Source organism: Esox lucius, chromosome 18, assembly GCF_011004845.1.
Source record: "Esox lucius isolate fEsoLuc1 chromosome 18, fEsoLuc1.pri, whole genome shotgun sequence".
In the NCBI taxonomy this organism is placed as follows: Eukaryota; Metazoa; Chordata; class Actinopteri; order Esociformes; family Esocidae; genus Esox; species Esox lucius.
The window spans coordinates 5,964,823-5,986,121 of record NC_047586.1 but is presented as its reverse complement, the minus strand read 5'-3'; the positions used below and the strand labels follow the sequence as shown (position 1 = coordinate 5,986,121).

At 44.6% G+C, this 21,299-nt stretch overlaps 1 protein-coding gene and 1 long non-coding RNA gene across 3 annotated transcripts in view; both read left to right on the top strand.

Annotated features, from left to right (window-relative positions):
• The window catches only part of grip1 (glutamate receptor interacting protein 1), a 325,906-nt gene that overhangs the window by 38,213 nt on the left and 266,394 nt on the right, over positions 1 to 21,299 (top strand). The gene's annotated exons all lie outside the window — the stretch shown is intronic.
• Positions 524 to 1,443, top strand: LOC109616879. Its single transcript, XR_002198163.1, has 3 exons — positions 524 to 599; positions 874 to 1,000; positions 1,280 to 1,443. It is a non-coding gene; the product is annotated as an uncharacterized LOC109616879 (long non-coding RNA).

Below are 21,299 nucleotides of genomic sequence, written 5' to 3'. Positions count from 1 at the left end.
ACTCATCAGCTCTATTAAACACCTCCCTGTGTTGTTACTGTGCTCCACTGAGATGGTGTGTGTATGTGTTATAAAAGATAGCTTTAATGTTTGTTTTTGTCTGTGCAATTGTGTGTATGTGTGTGTTTGAGTGCATGTTTTTGTTCCGCCAAGGTTGGAAATTCAGCAGCTTGCAATTCTTTCAGCAGAGAAATGATGATCATAGACAGTGAACGACATGAAAATAGTCAGTGTTTTATCTCTTCGTACCTTAGATGTTTGGAAAGGACTCAGGTCTGTTTTGAGTTGGGCAGTGGCGGAAGATGCTTTGATGCTTGGCGCGAGATTACATCTTTAGAGGTCGCTATGCTCTAGGGCATGTGTGTGTATTTATTTTTGATTTGGGGGCAGTACAGAATTATAATAATTATAAACAAATATTTGTGAACTAGGTCACGGCTAAGCCCATTTTCTGTTTTAGTAATTACAAACCGAAACTACATCGAGACACAATCACATCCTTTCTCTTATTTTACTGGGGAACAGATTTCCTAGGTGAAGATTTGGCTGAATTCCTGGCGATGATTTTTTTGTGCGTGAGGTCCAACTCCAGTCATAAGGTGCGTTGCTGCTCAGTCAATCTTTAAGCCTACAAAGCAGGTGTGATACTGTTTATAGACCTCAGCTTACTGTGATCTTCCTGCCTGTAAGGTAACATTTTACTGGTTTCACCTCTGTATACCTTGGTAAACAACACAGAAAAATGGCCATCAAATCTTTTCCGTATTAAGATTTTAATGACTAATTTCATATTTACAGGGCCGACTGAGAATCCACATATTATCACTGCATATTCTGGCTATTATATTATCACCATTTGTCTACTATTGACAGGAAGCAGAGTACCCAAATACCCATCGGTTCCCTAGTCACCTTCCCTGGCTGGTAATCTCCTTGTACATCTCCTTATCAACCTCAAGACGACGCTTCAGTGATCTTCACATGCGACTCACGTGGACACGTACGCTTCAAGTCTACATTTGTTACAGCTAATCTGCGACATGATCACTTTCATGGTCCTGAGTAGCTCAGTTTGTACCCAAGGGGAGGGGAGCGGTTTTCTGCCTGGGGTGTGGTGGTGATGGTGAGGAGGGGTGTTTTAGGATGGTGAAATGTGTACGCTCGCCATTGTACGTCGGGCTGAATAAGAGGGCCTGTTTAAACGACTTCAATGAAAATGCAATGCCCCATCCCGATTCGTTCCCAAGGTTATTTTTTTCTGTTGTTTGTCTATTTATAGCGCCTTGATAAGAAAGCGGGTCGCCTTCGTCCTTCACTTCTTTACAACACGTCGATACAATGGCTTCATTCCACATCAGATCCCTGCTCCCTGCTCCTTTGACACAGTCAACGTCAATCAACGTCCGTCGGCTTCCAGAACATACATGCGTTATCGAATGTGGCACAAGAATGAGAGGAAATTAGTTGAATGTGCTCTCTGTGTGTGTGTGTGTGTGTGTGTGTGTGTGTGTGTGTGTGTGTGTGTCTTCCGCAGTAACAATGTAGTGTGAGATTAAGCCATTATAATCAGGTGAACACGTTACAGAATAGTTGCGTAACAGCTGCGTTGTCTTTTTGTTTTTTTTTTAGCAAAAGAACAATTCCAAGGCCAAGCTGCTGTGGCGAGATCACAGTCTTTATGGAAACAGGAGAAGAGGACAGTTGTGAAAGAGAGGGAGGGGAGTGTTGGGACAGAGAAAGACAAAAGGGGGCTAATTATACTTTTTAATTTGTGCATGTTTTAATTGGAGTCTGTTTCTGAATAGCAGGCGTGGGAGTGACTGCTGAATGGGGGGAGCCGATAAGAAGGAGTTAGTGTGACTGTCGTGGAGTAAATTGTCCTAAATAAAGCGTCCAATATGTCTATCTCTGGTGGACGATTTGCTAATGGTTGTGTTCAAAGTAACAGCATTGTAAAGCACACATTTTTGTCTTGTTCTGGGTGTCCTATGTGTCATACTGATTTGGAAAGTAATGCTTTTTCTTCAGGCCACCGAATGTCAGTTATGTCTCAGTTTGAAGAGGCGGAACTGTTCCACGATTCATGGCCTTTCATTAGATTTCCTCAGTTCCTCCGTCCCCTTTGAAAACCAAGGAGGTCCGGCGAGGAGAGTGAACGTGGATGATAACGGCTGGTTTGATATGAGACGTCCACCACACGCGCGTCATGAAGGAAATTGCGTTTTTGCTTGTCAGATCCCATGACGCTTGTGTAGAATTATTGTGATGGCGTTTGTTGGTAACGCAAGACATTTTGTAGATAAAACAGTGAGTAGAATATTGTTTGTACACTTTTATAAGCTCTTCTCCGATGAAACTAAAACTAATTCAAAAGCCTACTGGAGGGATGCACATGAGGTGTGAGTTGGTTATCAGGTGCGAGTTGGTGGAGGAGGATATTTCCTTTTGCCTACTAACAAAGGGACCCATGACTTTGCCATTCATCAGGTTCCAGTTTACCAAGGATGGAGGATGAAGGATGGAGAACTGAGATGTATGATGTCTTAAAGGAAACCCTTAAATCTTATGATATGAGGGTTAACTTTTCTTCAACACTGTGGGGTCATATTTTTCAATGCTGTTTACATCAATGATGTAGATGCAGGTAACAGTTGTGCCTTCTCTTTTTATTCTACCCTTTTGTCCAATTTGTAATTATGGCCTCTTGGCTTTCTTCACAGAAATTCCAAACGGGTTTGGGAGAGTAAAAAATTTAGAGTTGCCAACTTACCCTGCTTCTTATTGCATTGCTAGGCAAGTGTACTCTCAAGGCAACAAATGCATTTGAAATTGCAGGAGCCCAAACTGCCACAAGCAGTTGCTGGAGAACTTTGTGGTGTGGTGTGGTTTGGTGTGGTGTGGTTTGGTGTGGTTTGGTGTGGTTTGGTGTGGTGTGGTGTGGTTTGGTGTGGTGTGGTTTGGGCTTTGAAATGGGGTGGATCAATTCCGGATGGGGTGGATGGGCTCCCCGGCTCTGTCCACAGGTCACGACCGGGACCAAAAACTTGTTTGTGGTGATGTAGCTGTACTGCGTGGTGGTGACTATACATCCTGCCATTTGGGAGGACCATCAGATGTTTACCATCTCCTCCATTCTCGTAATGTTAATCAGCTCTTTGCGAGTCTACACATGAGAGCTCCTGCCACCCCCCTTTGCAGGTAACGGATGTAAGGGCTCTTGAAGAGTTCAAGGAAACGGACTGGCGGAGTTTCATGTAGAAACCTTTCCTCCTGTATCTGGAGTTCAACACGGGTCACTGATAGGCCGTCAGAGCAACAACAAATCCCACTCGCTCACTTTCACACTTCCTGTCTCTCTCTCTGGCTCTGCCTCTCTTGCCCTCCGTCTCGCTCTTTGATGTCACATGTCAGAAAGCTGCCATGATGGCAAAACAGGAAAGGAAAGAGAGAGGGACGAGGAGGCTTAAAGAGAAAGCGAGAGAGATGGAAGGAGAGAGGGAGGGAGGGAGGCAGAAATAGTGAGAGTGACAACTTTTTCAACATTAAGAGCAGATTATAACTAAGCCTCCTTAAGGAGACGCAAGAGTCAGAGGCAGAGCAGGGAGGAGGAAGGAGATAGACTTGATAGAGGGATAGAGAAAAGGGGGGAATAAGATGATGAGAGAGAGGGAGGGAGAGAGAGGGGGAGGTAGCGAGAGGACGAGAGAGTGAAAATGAGAGGCATAGACAGATCGGATAGAAAAGAAGCTATCCTAAATGAAGCTGTAAATCTTAGAGAGCGCACAGTTTCTACTTTAATTTTCTCTGTATCTCTCTCTGTCTTGTTCCCTCTTTTCGCACCATCTCTGTAGCGCTTTCCTCTCATCTCTCTCTTTCCTTCCAGTATCAAAGAAACAGCATCCTCATAATTAGTCTGCCTAGCACTAACATAAAGCCCTAGCCAATGTCCCACTCCCTCGTTGTGAAAATTATTTGTAGCTACACACCTTTGCAGGTGCCGGTGTTCAGGTGCCCTCACCCCTCCAGAGACACGGGGGGATCTGTAACTGTGGACACAGGCCTAAGGCTGAATGCCAAATGGCACCCTATTCCCTTTGCAGTGAACTACTATAAAAAATACCACGGCAGCATTTTGATCCGTCAGAGTTTAGGGGCTATGGACGTCTGTGTTAAAATCATTAGAAACAGGAATCCCAAGGCCTGCATGAATATGCTGCTTGTTTATGTGAGAGAAGCGATGGGGGGTGGGGGGGAAGAGGAGCCGAGCTAGGGTCCCATTGGGAACAACCCTGAATCGCTTCTAATGGAATCAAAGCAAATGCGAAAGCTCTAAATGTTTCTGTTTTGTCTTTGTGGCCCCGGGAGAGAATGATGAAGGGGTGTTAGGAAGACAAAGGAATGAGAGAGATGGGAGAGACAGGAAGAGATAAGAGACAGAGAAAGGGGAGAACAGATGGAGAGGGGGAGAAAAGAGAGAGCGGTGGAGAGAGAGGGGAAGAAAGAGTGAGTAAGCAAAACGAGGAGGAAAAGAAGAGAGAAGGAGGCGAAGGAAAGAGGGAAGTGCGCTGGGTAGGCGTTCCCCTCAGAGAAAAGAGGGATGTGACACTATACACGGTCCATATCACAGAAACAGAGATACACAGGATGGAATGTTCTACAGCTGACGGAGAATTTGAAGAGATCCCCTGGGAGTCAGAGAAGCAACAGCCCCTCCATTTTACCTCAGCAGCTCAGCATTTCAAACACTGAAGGGAACTACCGATGTCCGCCCTGTTCACGATAACTGTACAAATGTGTTGTGTGTTGGAGACGCAGGTAGACTCCTCCTCTTGATCAACCTCACCTATTGACTCCTCCTCTTGATCAACCTCACCTATTGACTCCTCCTGTTAAACAACCTCACCTATTGACTCCTCCTATTAAACAACCTCACCTATTGACTCCTGTCGATCAACCTCACCTATTGACTCTTCCTGTCGATCAACCTCACCTATTGACTCCTCCTGTTAAACAACCTCACCTATTGACTCCTCCTGTCGATCAACCTCACCTATTGACTCCTCCTGTCGATCAACCTCACCTATTGACTCCTCCTGTTAAACAACCTCACCTATTGACTCCTCCTGTTAAACAACCTCACCTATTGACTCCTCCTGTCGATCAACCTCACCTATTGACTCCTCCTGTTAAACAACCTCACCTATTGACTCCTCCTGTCGATCAACCTCACCTATTGACTCCTCCTGTCGATCAACCTCACCTATTGACTCCTCTTGTTAAACAACCTCACCTATTGACTCCTCCTGTTTAACAACCTCACCTATTGACTCCTCCTGTTTAACAACCTCACCTATTGACTCCTCCTGTTGATCAACCTCACCTATTGACTCCTCCTGTCGATCAACCTCACCTATTGACTCCTCTTGTTAAACAACCTCACCTATTGACTCCTCCTGTTAAACAACCTCACCTATTGACTCCTCCTGTTAAACAACCTCACCCATTGTTAGCCTATTGTCATAAAACCTCTCACGAATCAACTGTGAGCAGTCTCAAGTTTACCATGCAACAGATTGGGCCAAAGAGGTACACAGGCCAAGTTAGGAAACTGCTTTCCCCACATTTCAACATGTATGATACAGGTGCAATGGTCTTAGGAGGAGACTGTGTTTCATATTATGACAAGTAGGCAAGCTAACCTGGAGCATTATCCTGTTGAGCTTGTGTTTGACACTGGAACGCGCATAGTCCTACACGTATACACATTTATATACCCACGTTCAACAGTGACCTGGACATTTTAAACCTAGCTCCACTCATCTGTCACTCTGGTCTGGATAAATGGACAATTCTTTGTGCGTGTTAATGTGCACTTTGCCTTGTTATTTGCTAGCTTGCTCTGTTGTGATTTGACCCTAGTTAGCACCAGCTTTCCCGAGGAGACTGAGAATAGGAGCTGGGAGTCTGCGTCATTCAGTCAGGTAAACAAACGAAAAGACTGCAGAGTCACGGAGTCCCTGTGTACCGAATACTCCTGTCTGGTTTTCCCCAGGTCATACGCAGCTAGAACCCTGCTAGCCCCAGTGCTTCAACTGTATGCATTGCTTCAACTGTATGCAGTGCTTCAACTGTATGCAGTGGTACACACTCAAATGAACAGGTCAGAGGTTGACCAACGTGGCTCAGTTCCGACTGGTGCCTGGGGTTTTAGGTGCCAACCCGACAACGAAAAGACGTAGGTCTTCTGTTGGCGGGCGCCGTTGCGGATTTAACCAGGCCCTCTGGTTATGCGTATGTTGTGCACACTGGCTTCAACATATTCTACTGGTTTGCCTGCTACAGAATGGACTGGATGGTGGATAATAACGCTGCTGGCACATGAAAGCCGTCCGTTCTTTTCCCATTACACACGCTCCCTCATCTCTGTCCCTTTCAGGTTCACCGGCGTTACATTCTTCATATTTAAAACACAGTTCTTTTTTAGTCAGATTTGAAGGTGGGAGGCGGAATGTTCTCCCTGTGACTACAGAGATTAATAGGTTTGTGGTCGTGCTTCTATTTTTATCAACGATGACAAATTCACCTAGTTGTGGATTGACTCTCTCCCAGCTGAAGGCTGATGGGCGGTTTTGATTCCTGTGCTGGGAAACAGATGCTGTACCGTAGGTTGTACTGCAGCTAACACAAACACACACACACCAGCTATCTCCTTGGTTCCCAAGTCCTGCTCTCTGTCTCTCCTTCCGTCACACTGATTCCTAGAATTCTGTTTGGATAGTTCGCTGTCACCAGGGGACTATAGTGTTATTTGAATAGGTAGACTTTCTTCGCCTGCTGAATGGAGAGATGGATGAAAACGTTGAGGGCGTGCCTGGAGGAGTGTATAACATGTCATCCCTCTCCCCCACACTCCCTCTCATCCCTCTTCCTCGCTCCCTTGGTCCCTCGTCCCCTCTCTCTCTCTCTCATCCGTGTCTCCCTGGCCATCTGGCTGTTTGTGAAACATCTCTGTGCCTGTGCAGGAAGTGAGACAGTCTTTTGTTTAAAAAGAAGATGCGTCGCTTTTCCATACCTTTGGGAGGGGTGAAGACTAGCTACTTTCTTTCTTTCTTTCTTCTATCTTTACCTTACCCTCTATCTCTCCCTGCTCCCCCTCTCTGTCCACCTTTCTCTCCTTGTCCCTCCCTCCCTGTTATCTATTTCTACTTTCTTCCTTTAACTGGTTTAACCATTTAGCCCAGTGTAGCGTAGCATCAGACTGAGCTACCCCCGCCCCTTGGTGATACACAGGGCCATACATAGAAGATGACAGACTTTTGACTGTACCAGTGGTGGTCCCTTAGTGCCACACACACACACACACACACTCCACTTTCCCTCTCAAGCCGCACCCAGATCCAATGACATCATCGTAGGTTGCCTATCTCCGCTGCATTATCCAGACACGCCGCCTAGCTGGTTAGCTTTTAATGGCGTCGGCCTCATCCTCTGACACGGTGTATGTGACTGTGCCATCACCGTCACGCCGCCCAAGCCCTGACGGATTTCCTGTGTCTTTCAAGCATTTGGATACGAGAACAGTAACTGGCTCTTTTAAAATGTTTCTTATCGAAGGTGAACAAAACGACGTGGTGTGCTTGAGTTTGTGACGGTGTTGGGGTTATTACAGGGCGCTAGTTAGAATGGAGACGGTGGGGGACGACTTGGGTCAGGACCAGGACTTTGTTGACAGATCTCTGGCTTCAGCGATGTGGCGGCCCCTGGATAGAGACGGGGACAGGCTAATTATACCTGATAACAGTGATGAAAGGCCTGCAATTATACCTGCTAATGCACGCGCGCACGCGCACGCACGCACACACTCATAGACACACAGGCACCCTTGAGGCCTTCCTATTGCTTATTCAACAAATTAATTTATTTAGTCTGAGTTCTAGTCTATTATGCTAACATTGCCAAAGAGACTGGCCTTTCGGCAATTTAACGTTCAACATGCAGCCGGATTTACAGCAGAGTCTTTTATTCATATTTTTATTGAATATTTTTATGTAAATAACGTACATATCATTTGATGAAAACATACGAGCCCCTGAAATACAATGGAATCAACAGAAGCCAAGACGTTTTGGGGTTTAAATTGTGGCACATGTTTAGGTTGAGTATTTTGATTTAGTTGAGAATTCTATTGACCAGCTGATTAGTGGACATTTTCCATTATGGATACCCCCTATATTTTATTGATAACCTAAGTAAATATGAACAAGCAAATGTTACAGTTAAATGGCAACATGGACTCCATCATGTACCAGGAGATTTTAGTCCAAAACCTGTCTACCTCTGCCAGGAGGATAAAACTGGGTTAGCTGTCGTATCTACAAGCAGGACAATGATCCAGATCTCCTTCAAAATGGTTCACTCAGTGCAGAGTCACACTGCCCTGACTTAAATCCCATTGAAAACCTGTGGGGTGAGATGAAGAGAAGAGTCCACAAGCGAGGCCCGAGCACTCCTTAGGATGTGGAGAGTTTTCTGAGGAATGGTCACAAATCCCTTCCTCTGATTTCTGTTCTCCCACCTTGGGGTAGAGGTGACTTGGAGCTGTTTTCTTGGCAAAAGGATGGTGCACAAATTACTAAAATGAAGGGGTGCCAATAATTGTGACATTCTTTTAATAAAATAATTATTTATAGATGACAATTTATTTTCTTTGAACAATTCATCCAATTAAAGGTTGAACTCATATCATTTCTTTTGAGGGGGGGGAGATCAAGCTCATTAACATATTTTTGTACAACTCTCAGAGACCAGCAACCTTCCATTTAGATTTAAATGGGCTACAAACGTGGATATTTAAGGGACAAGATATCCAGATCTAATGGACTGATTTGGAAATGGACATGTCCTGCCCTAATTTAATTCCAAGTTAATAGTTTACCACAAAAATCATAATGATGATAAACGTTAGGTTCAAATATAAAGGTTGTTTAATTCGAGTAACTCAAGGCACATCCAAGAATATCAAACAACACTCCATACAAAAGCAACAGCAACAACGAAAGACAAGAAACACAAGAGCCCTGCCACAGGAGCAGGAAGAGGAGCCAGTGGACTTGCCTCAGAAGCTGGAAGGGGAGGTGGCGGCCCCGCCTCAGGACCAGGAGGAGGTGGCAGCCCTGTTACACTATTAAATATTTTAATCATTTGACAGCACTATATATATATATATATAGATATATATATATATATTCTTAGTTATTTTGGCAATGTACTATAAACATTCAGATTCTAAATCAAACAATTACAAGGAGATTAATGCGTCATATTAGATTCTCAACTTTGATCTTTCAGAAATATAGCCATAACCTCAGGCCCACTAACATCCACAGTCACTGGAGAAGCTCAGCAATCCCCAGCTGTCTGTCGGGCCCAGGCAACCCCGATGAACTGAGAATGCTCGCCCAAATACAGAGGACAGGTTGACGGGGACGCATTCCGGGCGGTAGATGTGGACGTGTCAGTCAATACCGTCGGCAGAAGACTTCAAAAGCCATAGCAACCAGGGGAGTTTTTCAGGGCCAGGAAGTAGAAAGTTCATGACTGGCCAAGTTAATCTCCGCGTTTAAATCCAATTGAACATGCCTTTCATTTGGTGAAGATGACATTTAAGGCAAAAATACCCCAAAACAAAAATGGCTACATTAAAGGCCTGGCAGGGCATCAGAGAAGATACCCTGCATCTGGTGGGGTCAATGGGTCATGGATTTCAGACAGGTTTTGCATGCTAAGGATATGCTACTAAATACTACACACAAATGCTTCATTTTGTCATTAATTTTACCTCAGTTCTTTAGGTGCACTGACAAGTGTCAGAAGAAACGAACCATCAGCCTAAATGGTTCACCCTACTTAGCAAACAGATACCTGTCTTTCGTTCTAAAAGGACGAAACAATGTAGTTCCAGTATTTGCATAATTGTTCTTATCGGAGAATATCTGTCAGGGTTATCCAAGGAGACGATCTTCTGTTCTCCTCGAGCTCATTAATAAAATAAAGGCATGACTCTTTAGCACATGACAAGAAGAGGGAGGGGAAGATCAGCAAAAAATAAATGAGAAATTTTAACATAAGAAATGTTGCTATGTTGCTATGCACTGTGCTGTAACAACGTTCAAATAGATGAATAATGAGTGGAAAGGACTTACAAATATACAGAAATATTTGTTTTATTCTTTATGATGTTGTTTGAACAATATTGATTCACAGATCTTGCTACTGTGATTGCACACTTCGGTTAATCACTGAACATTAAAAAAAATGTCAGCTTCATCCGTGTGATCTATGGGAAACGTGTCTCACTGTGCTTTTACAGAATTTGCAGGGAGCTGGGTTCGAAAGTCAAAGCCAGTTTTCAGTCCACCTAGACTTCAGAGCAGTGCACATAACCTGTGTCTCTGTGGAGCCGAGGTTGCCTATAGGCGGCCCCACTCAAAGGCAAGGCCATGTTCCCAGAGTCTGAACATAGCCAAGGCTTATCTTAATTGGGTCAGTCAGGGTGGTCAGGTACTCTGTCTCTGTGCTCTTTCTTCTCCCTCTCCTGTCTGCTTCTCTCTCTTTCTCTCTCTCTCACTAACACACACACACACACACACACTACTGCATCACCTTCGTTGGTGTGTGTGTGCTTGTGTGACCACAAGTCCACCCAATGTTTTTTTAGCTGCTCCCCCCTCAGAAGGCTATTTCCTGCATAGGGGTTAGGTTTAGTGTAAAATTTACATTTGGGATTAGTGTTATAATTGGGGCTACTTTTAGATTTAGGCATTAAAGGTTAGGTTTGGCTCTAGGTTAAGTTTAGGCCCTATTAGGTTTTTTGGTTAGGTTTAGGAAATCGGGGGAACATACATTTGTAATTTTGTAGTCGCAAAAAAATATGTTTTGGGTGTTTTGCTCTGACAGAGACAGGTATGGGAAAAAAAGAAAAAACACGATCAGGAAAGAAGGAAAAAACACCTTCCTACCTGGTCTTCCTCCATGAGACATTAAGCTGAATAAAGTGGCTTTCACACTGCAGTCTTCAGCTATTTCTCTCAATTTATCTGTCTCTCACTCTCCACTTCTGTTCCTCTTCAAACACCTTTCTGTCCTCTCTCAATGTCCCTCTCTCTTCTTTTCACTCAGTTCAGTTTTATATATAGATATAAAAAAAACTATTAAACATATAGAAACGCATCAAATATATTGAACCATTTTAAACCATATTAAGCATATTTAACTATATAAAAAAAAGACACATCAAAATAATTAAACTCTCTTTTTTGACTCAGCAGGCAGACATGTTAGAATAGGGGGAACCAGTCAAACTCAGAGAGTAGTTATATCAGAGGACAACTAGTGAGCAAGACATGGTTTTTGTTATCACCGACTCACTCCCTCACCATGTCTATCTAGATCTCTTTCTCTCCTTTTCTTGGTCCCACTCTCTCCTCACTTCTCCCAATTTCTTTCAACCTGTCATTCTGTGCATCAACATTTTTCGGGCCTGTTTCTTTGTTCCTCTCTGTCTACAAGGAGAGTCATCACTAGAGGGTTATCATTCTGCTCAGAAATGAATGCAGTCTCTTTAACTCCACACCTCTTTCTCTCTGCCTCTCCATCCCTCTCTCTGTCTCTGGGTGATTAATGAATGGTCCGTGGATGGGGTTTGTATTGGCAGTGCTCTGATGTGGGAGACGGAAAGGAGGAGAAGAAGAGTGAGGGAAAGTCAATATTCTTTCCCCCTTTATTCCCTGGCAGTGACACATGGCGCGCGCGCGTGTTTTCACTGAGGGATTGTGGCATCTGGGGCGTGACTAGAGGATGTGCCAACCTGTTGTTCATTTGAGATGGTCTATTGGTTGGCTCTCTGGGCGGGGTTCTGCCAGCAGGCCAGTTCATGTGCTAGGCCGTTCCTCTCCCAGGTTGTTGGGGACGATGTGTGTGACAGCCCTATCCTGTTTGGACATGGGCTCAGTGTAAACAGCAGCCGACTGCAGTGTGTTGTCTAATGGCTTTATTTATCCCTGTGTGTCAGCTTTCCATTAATATACTGGACATTGACACGATAGGCGACGACCCCTGGGTGACCCGTGCTGTACTCTAGAGTTCCAGGTGCTCCTGTGTTGAAGGTGTTTCTCCTGTGTCGTTTCCCTGGAGCTGACAGGAGGATGAGGTAATGAGAGGCAGACCGCAGTATTTCCATTCAGAACACCTAACAGGGTCTTCCGCGAGTGACCTCATGAAAACACCAGGTTTGGAATCGATTCGGTTTTCAGGTCAGTCAGTGCCCGCAAGTACATTGACGTTTGTTTGTTGCCCTACCATCTCGAAGTGTTAAAATCTGAAAATGTATGCGGCCATTTCTGTGTTACTCTGGATGAGAGTGTCTGATAAATTACTTACATTTAAAGGGAGTGCCTTGGTACCCAGTTCAAGCTGTTTCCAGCACCATGACTGAAAGCACACAGAACGATGGAAGTGAATGAACCTGCTTCTTTTTCCGTCTGGTTTTAATCAGTCCCAGCTGACAGGTTCAGTTTGCCTTGCTATCAGTCACCGCCATGCCTCTAAGCACATTAACACTCTCTTTAAAGTTACAAACACATCATCAGCCCCGTGCACCTGTACATTTAACAAAATGTCGGTAGGTGTGTGCATGAGTGTGCGTGTTTGTGTGTGTGTGTGTGTGCGTGTGTTAAAGCTGCGTGATATGAAGAAAAGAAAATCCTTACCCACGAAAATTGTTCCTGACTGAACGGGTGAGTTTATTGCGAAAAAGTGTGCACCACATGTTTTTAAACGAGTGCTGTTGCCCAAACCCTCTGTGTTCCTGTTTCCATGTGGATGTATGCCATGTGCAGGACCACTGATCAAGCCTGAGGGAATGGCCTTAACCAGACAACAGGTTCACTGCTTCCCTGTTCTGTCCTGGAGCAAGGCAGTTAATCCTAATTGCTCCCCTAGCTGTTGCTGTAAATGAGAATGGGTTTTTTAATTAACTTACCTGGTGAAATGTCTGTGGGTGTGTGTGACATGATGATGATGATATCCACAACAAGCTTCTCCCGGGGTTTAGTACACAGTGCAAACACACAGCAAGCCTGGTTCATTGACCTATTTGAAGTAGGCTGTGGTGGGAGTGGCCGTAGAGTTGGGACTCAACTACCAACTGAAGTGTTTGTCACTGTCTAACGTCAGCCAATCCGTTCCCTTGAAGGCTTCCTTCCAATGTCAGTGGGTTGCCTAGCAACATCACGCCCCGGGAAACCATTTCAGAAAACGTGTAGGTAACTCAACGATTCTTTCATACATCTGGACACTTTTCCATGGAGGTCTTAGTTGGGTTTTTCCATCCAGCCAAGGTGTTTAATGCTGGAAGGAGCTGCGATTTATCATGTACACTAGTCCTTTACAAATCTCTAAACCATAAGCCAGCAATTTTGTCTGAGGTGAAGACAGAAGCTCAACTAAATCGGCTACAAAACTAAATGCAAAATTCCATCACTAATCTAGCCAGCTAGCTAGTTAATGTAGTAAGACAATTTAATCACAATTTACACATTTAAATTAAGCAGCAACTGGCTGTACTTCAGATTCAGTATGTTAAAGAGAAAGTCAGTGGGACATCGCTCCATGAAGTTTCACAGTGCTCCACCTAGGCTTCCGTGGATATTGGTTGACATTTCAGGGAAGAAGATTAAGGCTAACAGTGTAATAGATACGGTTTGTGTGTGCTTGTGTGTGTGTGTGTGTGTGTGTGTTGACATGCTAGACATTTGTCAGCCTCACCACTGGTTTGATGAAAGCCTGGTATGAAGAAAAGGAATGTGTCTGATCCATAACCTGCATCAGAGCTCTAGTCACCGTTGAGACGAATGTTTCCTAGAATTATGGTACTGATATTACCTTCTACTCTGTTGATGGATCTTCACGGAATGATGAAAACTGACATGTCTTGAAAGCATCTCGGGCGTGAAATATCAGAATATGCAACATTTGGCAGTCAGCAGTCTGCCAAACATCTAGGTTAATTTTTCTTTACTGCGTATGACAAATCAAATGAACCAAGGAGCAGGCGGTGCTTCTGTGTGGATGTCTCTGTTTTGCTGTCATCAACACCTACAGTACAGTAACTGTCTCTACTTTCATCGTCTTCATCAGTACAGTAACAGTCTCTGTTTTCATTCTCTTTGTCAGTACAGTGACAGTGCCTGTTTTCATCCTCTTCGTCAGCACCGTAACAATCTCTGCTTTCAACCTCTCCTACAGATCAGTAACAGTCTCTGCTTTCATCCTCTTCGTCAATACAGTAACAGTCTCTGTTTTCATTCTCTTTGTCAATACAGTAACAGTCTCTGCTTTCATCCTCTTCGTCAATACAGTAACAGTCTCTGCTTTCATCCTCTTCGTCAGTACAGTAACAGTCTCTGTTTTCATTCTCTTTGTCAGTACAGTAACAGTCTCTGCTTTCATTCTCTTTGTCAGTACAGTGACAGTGCCTGTTTTCATCCTCTTCGTCAGCACCGTAACAATCTCTGCTTTCAACCTCTCCTACAGATCAGTAACAGTCTCTGCTTTCATCCTCTTCGTCAATACAGTAACAGTCTCTGTTTTCATTCTCTTTGTCAATACAGTAACAGTCTCTGCTTTCATCCTCTTCGTCAATACAGTAACAGTCTCTGCTTTCATCCTCTTCGTCAGTACAGTAACAGTCTCTGTTTTCATTCTCTTTGTCAGTACAGTAACAGTCTCTGCTTTCATCCTCTTCGTCAATACAGTAACAGTCTCTGCTTTCATCCTCTCCTACAGATCAGTAACAATCTCTGCTTTCAACCTCTCCTACAGATCAGTAACAGTCTCTGCTTTCATCCTCTTCGTCAATACAGTAACAGTCTCTGTTTTCATTCTCTTTGTCAGTACAGTAACAGTCTCTGCTTTCATCCTCTTCGTCAATACAGTAACAGTCTCTGCTTTCATCCTCTTCGTCAGTACAGTAACAGTCTCTGCTTTCATCCGCTTCGTCAATACATTAACAGTCTATGCTTTCATCCTCTTCGTCAGTACAGTAACAGTCTATGTTTTCATCCTCTTCGTCAGCACCGTAACAATCTCCGCTTTCATCCTCTCCTACAGATCAGTAACAGTCTCTGCTTTTATCCTCTTCGTCAATACAGTAACAGTCTCTGTTTTCATCCTCTTCGTCAATACAGTAACAGTCTCTGTTTTCATCCTCTTTGTCAATACAGTAACAGTGCCTGTTTTCATCCTCTTCGTCAGCACCATAACAATCTCCGCTTTCATCCTCTCCTACAGATCAGTAACAGTCTCTGCTTTCATCCTTTTCGTCAATACAGTAACAGTCTCTGTTTTCATCCTCTTCGTCAGCACCGTCACAATCTCCACTTTCGTCCTCTCCTACAGATCAGTAACAGTCTCTGCTTTCATCCTTTTCGTCAATACAGTAACAGTCTCTGTTTTCATCCTCTTCGTCAGCACCGTCACAATCTCCACTTTCGTCCTCTCCTACAGATCAGTAACAATCCCTGCTTTTCATCCTCCTTGTCAGTACAGTAACAGTCTCTGTTTTCATCCACTTCATCAGTAACGTAACAGTCCCTGCTCTCGTCCTGTCACTTTGTCTTGGACCCCAGTCAAAGGCCTGGTGCTCCGGTTATGAACCATATTCCCGGCAGTGAGGCGATTGGAGCTGTGTGCCTGTCTGGTAAACCCCTCTGTTCAATGCGTCTGCAAAAGCTGAGTGATGGTGTGTGTGGTAATGTGGTCAAGCTGATCGGATCCTCTCTCCTTCTTCATGCATTTATTGATCACCGTTCTTTTCCTTGTTCGCTGGGGAGCTGTTTTTTCTGACAACTGGGTCACTTATCATTCCTCTGACACACTCACACACACTCACACACACACACACACACTCATGCGTGTTAAGCTGTAAGGTCTGTGAAGTGGGCTCTTGGTGTGTCTGCTATGTGGAACATCTTCATCAGAGATTTAAAAGTTGCCACTTGCTAGTAAAGCTCTAGCAGTAAGTTGATCCGATAGTCATTTGTTGTTTGTGCTTAATGTCAGATCTAAAAATTAATCAAGCCATGTTTTCTAGCTATAAATGTGGCCTTTGTGTTTAGGCAATATTTCAGTCACACTAGGGGCATATAGATCTAGTTGTCCTTGCTCAATCGAGTCACTGGCTCCAACAACGTTCTTATCAGCCACAACATTGGAGGGAAGCCAGGTTTACTCAATTTCTCTGGCTTTCTGAAGACTACAGACTAATGATATCCCTGCCCCCACCTTTGAAGGTAGGATTTTCTAAATGTGGACGTGGCTTGTTTTTCAGATTCCTGGGATCTTACTCATGTAGTCTGTCTACAGTCAAAACATTTGCTTGTAGTCTCCATATTTATAGTTGACTTGTGCTTCTTCCTGTATCAGCCATCACATCCCTGCAGGGCTTTTCTTTAAGTTGTGCTGACTGAAACCTTTTCATGCTGTCTGATTGTAGTTCACGGCTCCTAATAGAGATGCTGTGATTGGGTATTCTCAGCTCTGGATCCAGGCGGAGCAGGAATCATGAGCACGGACTCCATCCTCCTTTATTTAACTCTAACAGATCTCTCCATCCTCCTTTATTTTCCTCTAACCCATCCCTCCATCCTTTATTTTCCTTGAACCCATCATGACGTTATATCTGTAACAGCCGAGCATGGTGTGTGCTGTGCTGGTTGTTACATTTCTGTTTTCAGTGTCTTTTGGTTCTGTTTCTATGTTTATTTTGAATGGTTTCACTTGTGTTTAGTTTAGCCTTCACCTTAAACCTGTTTACCCCTCCTCATGTCTCAATTTAAGTTCCTCCTGCCCTGGTGTTTCTGGTCATTCATTGTTTTGTGTGACGTTCCTGTCCAAGTCCTTGTTAATTCAATGCCAGCGTCCTTTATTTTCCTGTAACCCATCACTCCTTACTCCTTTATTTTCCTCTAACCCATCACTCCTTACTCCTTTATTTTCCTCTAACCCATCACTCCTTACTCCTTTATTTTCCTCTTACCCATCACTCCTTACTCCTTTATTTTCCTCTAACCCATCACTCCTTACTCCTTTATTTTCCTTTTACCCATCACTCCTTACTCCTTCATTTTTTTCTAACCCATCACTCCTTACTCCTTTATGTTCCTCTAAACCATCACTCCTTACTCCTTTATGTTCCTCTAAACCATCACTCCATTCTCCTCATGGCGTTCCATATTCATAACGGTCTGAATGAACACTTGACATTAACCTCATTCTCTCTTTCTTTCTTCACGTCTATTTGTCTCTCTGTTTTCCTGTACAGAGGGGACTTAGGAGGGACATTGAGAAGGATAGGAAAAAGGAGAGAGGGAACCAAACTAGTTGGTGAGGAGCAGGGTCTTATTGTTCCCTGTCAGGAGGAGAGAGAGATGGAGAAACATAGATGGAGGAAGAACAGGAGAGATGGAGGTAGACTGAGATGGGGAAAGAAAAAGAGATCGACAGAGAGAGACAAATATCCTTCTAACTTGTCTAGGAGAATGCAGGCTAACATAGCTAACATGACGTTCAATGAAACTAGATCCCACACATTTTCAGGGAGGTAATCCTCTGCACTATTCAGCCAAACCAGGAACTGTGGATGAGGAGTCCAGGTGAAGTGTTGCCTTGTTAACATCCAAAAGTGGAAGCTGCTGGCGTCCGTTCCCCTGAAAACCAGAACTTCCGCTTGGCCCATTCGGCCCCATGGAGTGTGAAGAGGAAGTGTCAGAAAGAGGTTAACTACGCTTTTCAGCCCACAGGGCAAGAGGTCAGGAGGTCAGGAGGTCAGCGACCAAATTATGCTGTGGTGCGTTGTGACTTAAAGTAGGATGTTGGAGCAGTCACTTTGGTTGGAGATCAATTTGTGTTTGTGTGTGACCCCCCTGGCTCTGTAGGGTACAGCAGTCTGACACCTGTTACACCCTCCCTCTCTCTCTCCTTCCATGGTTTTGTCCTCTCTCTCTATCCTTCCATGGTTTTGTCCTCCCTCTCTCTCCTTCCATGGTTTTGTCCTCCCTCTCTCTCTCCTTCCATGGTTTTGTCCTCCCTCTCTCTCTCCTTCCATGGTTTTGTCCTCCCTCTCTCTCTCCTTCCATGGTTTTGTCCTCCCTCTCTCTCTCCTTCCATGGTTTTGTCCTCCCTCCCTCTCTCCTTCCATGGTTTTGTCCTCCCTCCCTCTCTCCTTCCATGGTTTTGTCCTCCCCCTCTCTCTCCTTCCATGGTTTTGTCCTCCCTCTCTCTCTCCTTCCATGGTTTTGTCCTCCCTCTCTCTCTCCTTCCATGGTTTTGTCCTCCCTCTCTCTCTCCTTCCATGGTTTTGTCCTCCCTCCCTCTCTCCTTCCATGGTTTTGTCCTCCCTCCCTCTCTCCTTCCATGGTTTTGTCCTCCCCCTCTCTCTCCTTCCATGGTTTTGTCCTCCCTCTCTCTCTCCTTCCATGGTTTTGTCCTCCCTCTCTCTCTCCTTCCATGGTTTTGTCCTCCCTCTCTCTCTCCTTCCATGGTTTTGTCCTCCCTCTCTCTCCTTCCATGGTTTTGTCCTCCCTCCCTCTCTCCTTCCATGGTTTTGTCCTCCCTCCCTCTCTCCTTCCATGGTTTTGTCCTCCCTCTCTCTCTCCTTCCATGGTTTTGTCCTCCCTCTCTCTCCTTCCATGGTTTTGTCCTCCCTCCCTCTCTCCTTCCATGGTTTTGTCCTCCCTCTCTCTCTCCTTCCATGGTTTTGTCCTCCCTCTCTCTCTCCTTCCATGGTTTTGTCCTCCCTCTCTCTCCTTCCATGGTTTTGTCCTCCCTCCCTCTCTCCTTCCATGGTTTTGTCCTCCCTCTCTCTCTCCTTCCATGGTTTTGTCCTCCCTCCCTCTCTCCTTCCATGGTTTTGTCCTCCCTCTCTCTCTCCTTCCATGGTTTTGTCCTCCATCTCTCCCCTTGCTGCCAACCCTGAGTCAAAAAATACTTCTGAGGAGAATGTTGATTTAGGCCCTGTCTGTCTCCCTCCCTCCACCCCATCCTCCCTCCCTATCTCTGTCTCCCTCACTCCTTCTCTATCCCCATCCTCCCTCCCTATCTCTGTCTCCCTCACTCCTTCTCTATCCCCATCCTCCCTCCCTATCTCTGTCTCCCTCGCTCCTTCTCTATCCCCATCCTCCCTCCCTATCTCTGTCTCCCTCACTCCTTCTCTATCCCCATCCTCCCTCCCTATCTCTTTCTCCCTCGCTCCTTCTTCACTTCCATCCTCCCTCCCTATCTCTGCCTCCATTGCTCCTTCCTGACCTCCATGCTCCCTGTCTCCCTTGCTACTTCTCCGTCCCCATCCTCCCACTCTATCTCTGTCTCCCTTCCTCTCTGCTCTTCATGTCCTTCCTTTCTCCATACCTCCCTGTCTCCCATCCCTCGAACTCCATCCCTCCATCATTGCATCTTTCCTCTTCTTCTCTCTTCATCATCCTCCCCCCCAATCATCCCTAATCACATGAGATCAACATGACAGGGAGCTGTTTGCCGTCCACACACACGCGCACACACGCTGCTTTTTCTGGCTATGCGATTGGTTAATCACTGATGCTATGTTACCATTACTTGAGTCTGAATCACAGCCCAGGCTGTGCTGCTTCAGTCAAGAGCCTGTGACTATTCTCAGAAGTGAATGGTAATTTAAATCTCAAACTCACTGTAAGTAATGTTATTAAGACTATGTTCTTAACTGACCGGCCTGATAAAATATAAACGATAGAAATAAAACACATTAGAATGTCTGTTTTTCACAGACTGTCTGAGACACAGTGTGAGATTTTAATCTGCGCTGGCATGGATCGACATGAAGAAGAAGAAAAAATTCACAAGACAACAAAATTGACTTTCCCACGCGGCATCTCTTGTTCCCCCGTGAACATATCGTCAGTTTCCCAATGGCACTATATTCTGTCAGCCCTGGTCAGAGGTAGTGCACTAGAGGCTGAATAGGGTGCCATTTGCGGAGCGCACATTGCTATTCTTTACATTCATCTTTTCTGACAGATTTTCAGAGGCCTGGAATGGTACTGTTTGACATTCACTCAGACACCTACACTCAGCTACGGACAGGCACGTCTTATTGGCTGTACATGCAAAGACATTAAACACACACACACACGTTTTTCTATCCTTGTGGGAACCGCGACACAGAAATCCATGTTCCCTAAACCTAACCTCAGCCTCATTACCCCACCCCTTATACCTAACCCTAACCCTCGCCTGTAATTCCTAAACCAAAACGCTACCCTAATTGTAGGTGGTACCCTAAACCTATCTCCTAAAGATGGAAACCATTTTTGTCCTAGTGGGGACCTGCTAAAAAACTTTGGGTATGGATTTTTTTTCATGTCTTTTCGGGGACATCTGGTTCTCACATGTACACATGTGATCCTGGATCAAACGCACACACGCACACCGACAGATGTGAGAGCCACACAAGTGTAATGCAGGATGGTAAAATGTGTCACATTCAGATGTGTCTTCCAGAGGGATGGTCCTATCTTATTCATATGCTGCTTCATGAATCCTGTTCTTTCATCTCTGCCCAGTGAGCAGATATAGAGAAACCAGAACAAAATCTGACATTCAGTGTCACAAATCAGCGGACTAAAACAACAGCTGTCTGGTGAAGGGAGTGTGTGTGTACGGGTGTGTGAGTGTGTGTGTGAGAGAGAGAGTGGGAGCAGGTGCATAATACCAAATTAAATAAGCTATTTCAATGTCTTAGGTAAACTGGGGCCATTGGAGGCTGGGCACTGACAGTTAGGGTTTAAATGAGTACTGCCCTTCCATTCTGCCAGCTTCAGCAGAAAGCCACACGTCCTTCATTACATCACACAGAACCACTGCCTCCTGTGTGTGGCATCAGCATTGTGTGTTTATTTTGTTCCTCTTATTTTTTTTCTCTTCTATTTCATACTTTTTAACTCCTGCTTCCCTGCGAGGGCATTTTACACCTGTTGTATTTAGCTCATGTATCAAATTAAATAGTAACTGATTTGACAGTTTCTTTTGCTCAATTCAATAATTGCAGTTCAATATATTAATTAAATATAATATGATTTGGTAAACCTTGTTATTTATCATCTCTTAAATAAATGATTGATAGCATCTATACTGATGTCTAATCTTGTCTTTACCTTTCAGAGAAAGTCAGTCCAACCTTTCCTTCACTAACCTCATAAGAAAACAACACT